An 11,093-nucleotide genomic window follows, 5' to 3' on the forward strand; every position below is an offset into this window, starting at 1 on the left:
TGACATTGTTCTTTAGGATTGATTACTGTATTGCTTGGAAATCTTCCTTCATCCCTGCTGGATAGTTGTTCAGCTAATTGTCCGATCTGTGTCTCTAGTTTCTTCATGGAGGCTTCTTGGTTTTTGAAGTTTGTTTGAGTCACCTTCATGAATTGCAGCATAGTCTCTTCCATCTCAGTCAACCTCTCATTCATAGGCTTGGAAAATTTCTGATTTCCTTGAGGTTGAGTGGACGAATTTCTCTGAAAATAAGGCTGTTGTGTTGCTGGACCTGCATTAGAAAAAGGCAAAGTTAAGTTAGAATTCTTTGCAGCAGAATATTGATTATTCCAATTAGAATACTGCTGAGTTCTATTATTCAAAAATTGAAATCCAGGGGGATATGATTGCTGTTGTCTCTGAAAATTATTCATATAATTCACTTGCTCTTGTGATTCACTTGTGGATGCCTCACATGCACCATTTGCATGGTTTCCTCCACAAAAATCACAACTTAGCTGACTGGTAGGCGTACTCCCTGTTTGCAGATTGTTGATTTGTTGTGTTAAGGCAGCTAATTGTTCTGAAAACAATTGATTTTGTAGCTGATTTTGTGCAAGAACAGTTTCCAGAACTTTAGCTTCATGACCAGAGTTTCTTCCTTGATTCCTTGAGTTTGAATTCTGATACATTGAAGATGCCATCATGTCAATAATCCTTTGAGCTTCTTCCAAGGACTTTGTATTTAATGAACCTCCAGCAGCAGCATCAACCATTGTTCTTGTTACTGCATTCATCCCATTATAAAAAGTCTCCAATTGCATCCAATCTGGAATACAATGATGTGGACACCTCCTAAGCAGTTCTTTGTATTTTTCCCATGCTTCATACAATGATTCTCCTTCTTGCTGTACAAAAGATGTAATTTCTCCTCTCAACTTAGCAGCTTTGGATGGAGGGAAGTACTTAGTTAAAAACTTATTCACAAGTTCTGTCCAGGTTGTGATGCTTCCTTGTGGTTGAGCTTGTAACCAACATTTTGCTCTATCTCTCAAAGAAAAAGGAAATAGTCTTAATCTGATAGCTTCTTCACTAACTCCATTCATTCTTATGGTGTCACATAGCTGCAGAAAATTTGAAATATGCAGGTTAGGATCATCAGAATTTCCTCCAGCAAACTGATCCTGTTGGACTAAATGTAGTAGGGCAGGTTTAATCTCAAAATGGTTTGCTTGAATAGTTGGCCTAATTATAGAAGAGTTAAAACCTTGCATGTTAGGAATAGCATAGTCCCCTAATGTTCTAAATCTGTTCTGTTCTACCATTTCTATTGCTGGATTTGGTTGTCTCAAGGGTGTAGATGTTCTTTTCACTCTAGAATTACTCTAAGATTCTGGAGAATGGACAGCTTTTAACTCACTATCACTCCCTATGTTTTTTTTCTGCTCTAGACTCTTTTCTCAATCTTCTCAAAGTTATGTCTATGTCAGGATCAAAGACCAGAATTGATTTATTCTTGTTTTTACCACGCATATACAAATCAAGTTGAAGCAAAATTAAACTACAATTGATACTCAGAAATGTACAACAAAATTCATGTAAAATCTATCAGTAAAAGCATATAGAAACTTAAATCTAGCAGTTGCAGAATTGTAAAATCATGTACAAATATGCGGAAGGCTTTCACCCCACCTTCTCCCCTTCTGACACTTTCTGGTTCTTTTGGACCCAAGTTCCAGTTTTGGTCTCTTTTGGTCCCCTTTTGCTTATCGACAATGGAAGACGTGCGAAACTCGTCTCAGGCCACTGAAAATCGTTCAATATCACTCCTAGGACTCAAAGGAAGGCTTTCACCCCACCTTCTCCCCTTCTGACAGTTTCAGGCGCTTTTGGACCCAAGTTCAAGTTTTGGTCTCTTTTGGTCCCCTTTTGCTTACCGGCAAAGCGAGACGTGCGAAACTCGTTTCAGGCCACTGAAACTCCTTGAATATCAATACTAGGACTCAAAGGAAGGCTTTCACACCAGCTTCTCCCCTTCTGACACTTTCTGGCGCTTTTGGACCCAAGTTCCAGTTTTGGTCTCTTTTGGTCCCCTTTTGCTTACCGGCAAAGCGAGACGTGCGAAACTCGTTTCAGGCCATTGAAACTCCTTCAATATCAATACTAGGACTCAAAGAAAGGCTTTCACACCAGCTTCTCTTCTTCTGACAGTTTCAGGCGCTTTTGGACCCAAGTTCAAGTTTTGGTCTCTTTTGGTCCCCTTTTGCTTACCGACAATGCAAGACGTGCGAAACTCGTCTCAGGCCACTGAAAATCCTTGAATATCAGTACTAGGACTAAAAAAAAGGCTTTCACACCAGCTTCTCCCCTTTTGGCACTTTCTAACGCTTTTGGACTCAAGTTCCAGTTTTGGTCTCTTTTGGTCCCCTTTTGCTTACCGGCAAAGCGAGACGTGCGAAACTCGTTTCAGGCCATTGAAACTCCTTTAATATCAATACTAGGACTCAAAGGAAGGCTTTCACACCAGCTTCTCCCCTTCTGACACTTTCAGGCTCTTTTGGACCCAAGTTCCAGTTTTGGTCTCTTTTGGTCCCCTTTTGCTTACCGACAACGCAAGACGTGCGAAACTCGTCTCAGGCCACTGAAAATCCTTGAATATCAGTACTAGGACTAAAAAAAAGGCTTTCACACCAGCTTCTCCCCTTTTGGCACTTTCTGACGCTTTTGGACTCAAGTTCCACTTTTGGTCTCTTTTGGTCCCCTTTTGCTTACCGGCAAAGGGAGACGTGCGAAACTCATCTCAGGCCATTGAACTCCTTGAATATCACTGCTAGGACTCAAAGGAAGGCTTTCTCAACACCTTCTCCCATTTTGGCACTTTCTGGCGCTTTTGGACCCAAGTTCTAGTTTTCGTCTCTTTTGCTTACTTGAAAAGGAAGACGTGCGAAACTCATCTCAGGCCACTGAAACTCCTTGAATATCAATACTAGGAGTCAAGGGAAGGCTTTCACACCAGCTTTTCCCCTTTTGGCACTTTGTGGCGCTTTTGGACCCAAGTTCCAGTTTTGGTCTCTTTTGGTCGCCTCTTGCTTACCGGCAATGGAAGACGTGCGAAATTCGTCTCAGGCCATTCCAACTCCTTAAATATCACTCCTAGTACTCAAAAGAAGGCTTTCACCACACCTTTTCCCCTTTTGACACTTTCTAGCGCTTTTGGACCCAAGTTCCAGTTTTGGTCTCTTTTGGTCCCCTTTTGCTTATCGGTAAAGGGAGACGTACGAAACTCGTCTCAGGGCACTGAAACTCCTTGAATATCAGTACTAGGACTCAGAAGAAGGCTTTCACAGCAGCTTTTCCCCTTTTGGTACTTTCTGGCGCTTTTGGACCCAATTTCCAGTTTTGGTTTCTTTTGCTACCCTTTTGCTTACCGGCAAAGGAAGACGTGCGAAACTCATCTCAGTCCACTAAAACTCCTTCAATATCAGTATTAGGACACAAAGGAAGGTTTTTTTTACCAGCTTCTCCCCTTTTGGCACTTTTTGGCGCTTTTTGACCCAAGTTCCAGTTTTGGTTTCTTTTGGTACCCTTTTGCTTACCGGTAAAGGAAGACGTGCGAAACTCATCTCAGTCCACTGAAACTCCTTCAATATCAGTACTAGGACTGAAAGGAAGGCTTTTTCACCAGCTTCTCACCTTTTGGCACTTTCTGGCACCTTTAGACCCAAGTTCCAATTTTGGTCTCTTTTGGTCCCCATTTGCTTACCGGCAAAGGGAGACGTGCGAAACTCGTCTCAGCTCACTGAAACCCCTTGAATATTAGTACTAGCACTAAAAAGAAGGCTTTCACACCAGCTTCTCCCCTTGGGCACTTGCTAGCACTTTGGACCCAAGTTCCAGTTTTGGTCTCTTTTGGTCTCCATTTGCTTACCGCAAAGGGAGACGTGCGAAACTCGTCTCAGGGCACTGAAACTCCTTGAATATCACCCAAAGGACTCAAAGGAAGGCTTTCTCCCCACCTATTCCCCTTTTGACACTTTTCTGGCGCTTTTGGACCCAAGTTCGAGTTTTGGTCTCTTTTGGTCCTCTTTTGCTTACCGGTAAAGGAAGACTTACGAAACTCGTCTCACGGCACTGAAACTCCTTGAATATCAGTACTAGGACTCAGAAGAAGGCTTTCACACCAGCTTTTCCCCTTTTGGCACTTTCAGGCACTTTTGGACCCAAGTTCCAGGTTTGGTCTCGTTTGGTCCCCTTTTACTTACCGGCAAAGGAAGACGTGCGAAACTCGTCTCAAGCCACTGAAACTCCTTGAAGAATACTCCTAGGACACAGAGGAAGGCTTTCTCACCACCTCCTCCCTATTTGGAACTTTCTGGCGCTTTTGGACCCAAGTTCCAGTTTTGGTCTCTTTTGGTACCGTTTTGCTTACCGGCAAAGGAAGACGTGCGAAACTCATCTCAGTCCACTAAAACTCCTTCAATATCAGTACTAGGACACAAAGGAAGGTTTTTTTAGCAGCTTCTCCCCTTCTCGCACTTTTTGGCGCTTTTTGACCCAAGTTCCAGTTTTGGTTTCTTTTGGTACTCTTTTGCTTACCGGTAAAGGAAGACGTGCGAAACTCATCTCAGTCCACTGAAACTCCTTCAATATCAGTACTAGGACTGAAAGGAAGGCTTTTTCACCAGCTTCTCCCCTTTTGGAACTTTCTGGCACCTTTAGACCCAAGTTCCAGTTTTGGTCTCTTTTAGTCCCCTTTTGCTTACTGCAAAGAGAGACGTGCGAAACTCGTCTCAGGGCAATGAAACTCCTTGAATATCAGTACTAGGACTCAGAAGAAGGCTTTCACACCAGCTTCTCCCCTTCTGGCACTTTCTGGCGCTTTTTGACCCAAGTTCCGATTTTGGTTTCTTTTGGTACCCTTTTGCTTACCGGCAAAGGGAGACATGTGAAAATCGTCTCAGGCCACTGAAACTCCTTGAATATCAATACTAGGACTCAAAGGAAGGCTTTCACACCAGCTTCTCCCCTTTTGGCACTTTCTGGCGCTTTTGGACCCAAGTTCCAGTTTTCATCTCTTTTGGTTCCTTTTAGCTTACCGGCAATGGAAGACGTGCGAAACTCGTCTCAGGCCACTGAAACTCCTTGAAGATCACTCCTAGGACTCAAAGGAAGGCTTTCTCACCACCTCCTCCCTATTTGGAACTTTCTGGCGCTTTTGAACCCAAGGTTTAGTTTTCGTCTCTTTTGGTCCCTTTTTGCTTATCGGCAATGGAAGACGTGCGAAACTCGTCTCAGGCCACTGAAACTCCTTCAATATCAATACTAAAAGTCAAAGGAAGGCTTTCACACCAGCTTCTCCCCTTTTGACACTTTCTGGCGCTTTTGGACCCAAGTTTCAGTTTTGGTCTCTTTTGGTCCCCTTTTGCTTACCTACAAAGGAAGACGTGCGAAACTCGTCTTAGGCCACTGAAACTCCTTGAATATCAGTACATGGACTCAAAGGAAGGCTTTCACACCAGCTTCTCCCCTTTTGACACTTTCTGGCGCTTTTGGACCCAAGTTTCTGTTTAGGTCTCTTTTGGTCCCCTATTGCTTGCCGGCAAAGGAAGACATGCGAAACTCGTCTCAGGCTACTGAAACTCCTTGAATATCAGTCCTAGGACTCAAAGGAAGGCTTTCACCCCACCTTCTGCACTTTTGGCACTTTCAGGCATTTTTGGACCCAAGTTCTAGTTTTGGTCTCTTTTGGTCCCCTTTTACTTACCGGCAAAGGAAGACGTGCGAAACTCGTCTCAAGCCACTGAAACTCCTTGAATATCACTCTTAGGACTCAAAGGAAGGCTTTCTCCCCACCTATTCCCCTTTTGGCACTTTTCTGGCGTGTTTGGACCCAAGTTCCAGTTTTGGTCTCTTTTGGTCCCCTTTTGCTTGCCGGCATAGGAAGGTGTGCGAAACTTTTCTCAGGGCACTGAAACTCCTTGAATATCAGTAGTAGGACTAAAAATAAGGCTTTCACACCAGCTTCTCCCCTTTTGGCACTTTCTGGCACCTCTAGACCCACGTTCCAGTTTTGGTCTCTTTTGTTCGCCTTTTTCTTACCGGCAAAGGAAGACGTGTGAAACTCATCTCAGGCCACTGAAACTCATTCAATATCAGTACCAGGACTCAAAGGAAGGCTTTCTCACCAACTTCTCCCCTTCTGGCACTTTCTGGCACCTTTAGACCCAAGTTGCAGTTTTGGTTTCTTTTGGTCACCTTTTGCTTACCGGCAAAGGAAGACATGTGAAGCTCGTTTCAGGCCACTGAAACTCCTTGAATATCAGTACTAGGACTAAAAAGAAGGCTTTCTCACCAGCTTCTCCCCTTTTGGCACTTTCTGACGCTTTTGGACCCAAGTTCAAGTTTTGGTCTCTTTTGGTCCCCTTTTGCTTATCGGCAAAGGAAGACGTGCGAAACTAGTCTCAGGCCACTGAAACACCTTGAATATCAGTACTAGGACTAAAAACAAGGCTTTTTCACCATCTTCTCCCCTTTTGGCACTTTCTGGCACCTTTAGACCCAAGTTCCAGTTTTGGTTTCTTTTGGTCCCCTTTTGCTTACCGGCAACGGAAGACGTGCGAAACTTGTCTCAGGCCACTAAAACTCCTTGAAGATCAGTCCAAGGACTCAAAGGAAGGCTTTCTCACCACCTCCTCCCTATTTGGAACATTCTGGCGCTTTTGAACCCAAGGTCTAGTTTTCGTCACTTTTGTCCCCTTTTGCTTATCGGCAATGGAAGACGTGCGAAACTCGTATCAGGCCACTGACACTCTGTCAATATCAATACTAGAAGTCAAAGGAAGGCTTTCACACCAGCTTCTCCCCTTTTGGCACTTTCTGGCACCTTTAGACCCAGGTTCTAGTTTTGGTCTCTTTTGGTCCCCTTTTGCTTACCGGCAACGGAAGACGTGCGAAACTCGTCTTAGGCCACTGAAACTCCTTGAATATCACTCTTAGGACTCAAAGGAAGGCTTTCTCCCCACCTATTCCCCTTTTGGCACTTTTCTGGCGTGTTTGGACCCAAGTTCCAGTTTTGGTCTCTTTTGGTCCCCTTTTGCTTGCCGGCATAGGAAGGTATGCGAAACTCCTCTCAGGGCACTGAAACTCCTTGAATATCAGTAGTAAGACTAAAAATAAGGCTTTCACACCAGCTTCTCCCCTTTTGGCACTTTCTGGCACCTCTAGACCCACGTTCCAGTTTTGATCTCTTTTGTTCGCCTTTTTCTTACTGGCAAAGGAAGACGTGTGAAACTCATCTCAGGCCACTGAAACTTATTCAATATCAGTACCAGGACTCAAAGGAAGGCTTTCTCACCAACTTCTCCCCTTTTGGCACTTTCTGGCACCTTTAGACCCAAGTTGCAGTTTTGGTCTCTTTTGGTCCCCTTTTGCTTACCGGCAAAGCAAAACGTGCGAAACTCATATCAGGCCACTGAAACTCCTTCAATATCAGTACTAGGACTCAAAGGAAGGCTTTTTCACCAACTTCTCCCCTTTTGGCACTTTCTGGCACCTTTAGACCCAAGTTCCACTTTTTGTCTCTTTTAGTCCCCTTTTGCTTACTGGCAAAGAAAGACGTGCGAAACTCGTCTCAGGCCGCTGACATTCCTTGAATATCAGTACTAGGACTCAAAAGAAGGCTTTCACACCAGCTTTTCCCCTATTGGCACTTTCTGGCGCTTTTGGACCCAATTTCAAGTTTTGGTCTCTTTTGGTCCCCTTTTGCTTACCGGCAAAGGAAGACGTGCGAAACTTGTCTCAGGCCGCTGAAACTCCTTGAATATAAGTACTAGGACTCAAAAGAAGGCTTTCTAACCAGCTTTTCCCCTTCTGGCACTTTCTGGCACTTTTGGACCCAAGTTCCACTTTTGGTCTCTTTTGGTCTCTTTTGGTCCCTTTTTGCTTACCGGCAAAGGAAGACATGCGAAACTCGTCTCAGGCCACTGAAACTCCTTGAATATCAGTACTAGGACTAAAAACAAGGCTTTCACACCAGCTTCTCCCCTTTTGGCACTTTCTGGCACCTCTAGACCCACGTTCCAGTTTTGATCTCTTTTGTTCGCCTTTTTCTTACTGGCAAAGGAAGACGTGTGAAACTCATCTCAGGCCACTGAAACTCATTGAATATCAGTACCAGGACTCAAAGGAAGGCTTTCTTACCAGCTTCTCCCCTTCTGGCACTTTCTGGCACCTTTAGACCCAAGTTCCAGTTTTGGTCTCTTTTGGTCCCCTTTTGCCTACCGGCAAAGGAAGACATGTGAAGCTCGTTTCAGGCCACTGAAACTCCTTGAATATCAGTACTTGGACTAAAAAAGAAGGCTTTCTCACCAGCTTCTCCCCTTTTGGCACTTTCTGGTACCTTTAGACCCAAGTTCCAGTTTTGGTCTCTTTTGGTCCCCTTTTTGCTTTCCGGCAAAGGAAGACGTGCGAAACTCGTCTCAGGCCGCTGAAATTCCTTGAATATCAGTACTAGGACTCAAAAGAAGGCCTTCACACTAGCTTTTCCCCTATTGGCACTTTCTGGCGCTTTTGGACCCAATTTCAAGTTTTGGTCTCTTTTGGTCCCCTTTTGCTTACCGGCAAAGGAAGACATGCGAAACTCGTCTCATGCCACTGAAACTCCTTGAATATCAGTACTAGGACTAAAGACAAGGCTTTCACACCAGCTTCTCCCCTTTTGGCACTTTCTGGCACTTTTCAACCCAAGTTCAAGTTTTGGTCTCTTTTGGTCCCCTTTTGCTTACCGGCAAAGCAAAACGTGCGAAACTCATATCAGGCCACTGAAACTCCTTCAATATCAGTACTAGGACTCAAAGGAAGGCTTTTTCACCAACTTCTCCCCTTTTGGCACTTTCTGGCACCTTTAGACCCAAGTTCCACTTTTTGTCTCTTTTAGTCCCCTTTTGCTTACTGGCAAAGAAAGACGTGCGAAACTCGTCTCAGGCCGCTGACATTCCTTGAATATCAGTACTAGGACTCAAAAGAAGGCTTTCACACCAGCTTTTCCCCTATTGGCACTTTCTGGCGCTTTTGGACCCAATTTCAAGTTTTGGTCTCTTTTGGTCCCCTTTTGCTTACCGGCAAAGGAAGACGTGCGAAACTTGTCTCAGGCCGCTGAAACTCCTTGAATATAAGTACTAGGACTCAAAAGAAGGCTTTCTAACCAGCTTTTCCCCTTCTGGCACTTTTGGACCCAAGTTCCACTTTTGGTCTCTTTTGGTCTCTTTTGGTCCCTTTTTGCTTACCGGCAAAGGAAGACATGCGAAACTCGTCTCAGGCCACTGAAACTCCTTGAATATCAGTACTAGGACTAAAAACAAGGCTTTCACACCAGCTTCTCCCCTTTTGGCACTTTCTGGCACTTTTCAACCCCAGTTCCAGTTTTGGTATCTTTTGGTCCCCTTTTGCTTACCGGCAAAGGAAGACGTGCGAAACTTGTCTCATGCCGCTGAAATTCCTTGAATATCAGTACTAGGACTCAAAAGAAGGCTTTCACACCAGTTTTTCCCCTATTGGCACTTTCTAGCGCTTTTCGACCCAAGTTCCAGTTTTGCTCTCTTTTGGTCGCCTTTTGCTTACCGGCAAAGGGAGACGTACGAAAGTCGTCTCAGGCCACTGAAACTCCTTGAATATCAATACTAGGACTAAAAGGAAGGCTTTCTCCCCACCTTCTCCCCTCTGGCACTTTCTGGCGCTTTTGGACCAAGTTCCAGTTTTGGCCTCTTTTGGTCCCGTTTTGCTTACCGGCAAATGAAGACGTGTGAAACTCGTCTCAGGCCACTGAAACTCCTTGAATATCAGTACCAGGACTCAAAGGAAGCCTTTCTCAGCAGCTTCTCCCCTTCTGGCACTTTCTGGAACCTTTAGACCCAAGTTCTAGGTTTGGTCTCTTTTGGTCGCCTTTTGCTTACCGGCAAAGGAAGACGTGCGAAACTCGTCTCAGCCCACTGAAACTCCTTGAATATCACTACTAGGACTAGAAACAAGGCTTTCACACTAGCTTCTCCCCTTTTGGAACTTTCTGACACTTTTGGACCCAAGTTCCAGTTTTGGTCTCTTTTGCTCCCTTTTGCTTAGCGTCAAAGGAAGTTGTGCGAAACTCGTCTTAGGCCACTGAAACTCCTTGAATATCACTCCTAGGACTCAAAGGAAGGCTTTCTCCCCACCTGTTCCCCTTTTGGCACTATTGTGGTGCTTTTGGACCCAAGTTCCAGTTTTGGTCTCTTTTAGTCCCCTTTTGCTTACCGGCAAAGGTAGACGCGCGAAACTCGTCTCAGGCCGTTGAAACTCCTTGAATATTAGTACTAGGACTCAAAAGAAGGCTTTCACACCAGCTTTTCCCCTTTTGGCACTTTCTGACGCTTTTGGACCCAAGTTCCAGTTTTGGTCTCTTTTGGTCTCTTTTGGTCCCCTTTTGCTTATCGGCAAAGGAAGACGTGCGAAACTAGTCTCAGGCCACTGAAACACCTTGAATATCAGTACTAGGACTAAAAACAAGGCTTTTTCACCAGCTTCTCCCCTTTTGGCACTTTCTGGCACCTTTAGACCAAGTTCCAGTTTTGGTCTCTTTTGGTCCCCTTTTGCTTACCGGCAATGGGAGACGTGCGAAACTCATCTCAGGCCATTGAACTCCTTGAATATCACTGCTAGGACTCAAAGGAAGGCTTTCTCAACACCTTCTCCCATTTTGGCACTTTCTGGCGCTTTTGGACCCAAGTTCTAGTTTTCGTCTCTTTTGCTTACTTGAAAAGGAAGACGTGCGAAACTCATCTCAGGCCACTGAAACTCCTTGAATATCAGTACTAGGACTAAAAACAAGGCTTTCACACCAGCTTCTCCCCTTCTTGCACTTTCTGGCGCTTTTGGACACAAGTTCCAGTTTTGGCCTCCATTAGTCCCGTTTTGCTTACCGGCAAAGCAAGACGTGCGAAACTTGTGTCAGGCCACTGAAACTCCTTGCATATCACTCCTAGGACCCAAAGGAAGGCTTTCTCCCCACCTATTCCCCTTTTGGCACTTTCTGGAGCTTTTGGACCCAAGTTCCAGTTTTGGTCTCTTTTGGTCCCCTTTTGCTT

At 44.8% G+C, this 11,093-nt stretch overlaps 1 non-coding gene across 1 annotated transcript; it reads left to right on the forward strand.

Moving 5' to 3' along the window:
* The first annotated feature begins 813 nt into the window (after nt 1–813).
* LOC113856887 lies at nt 814–920 on the forward strand. Its single transcript, XR_003503060.1, has one exon. It is a non-coding gene; the product is annotated as a small nucleolar RNA R71 (small nucleolar RNA).
* Nucleotides 921–11,093: the final 10,173 nt, after the last annotated feature.

This window comes from Abrus precatorius, unplaced genomic scaffold, assembly GCF_003935025.1.
Source record: "Abrus precatorius isolate BTA unplaced genomic scaffold, Abrus_2018 Scaffold12, whole genome shotgun sequence".
Lineage (NCBI taxonomy): Eukaryota > Viridiplantae > Streptophyta > Magnoliopsida > Fabales > Fabaceae > Abrus > Abrus precatorius.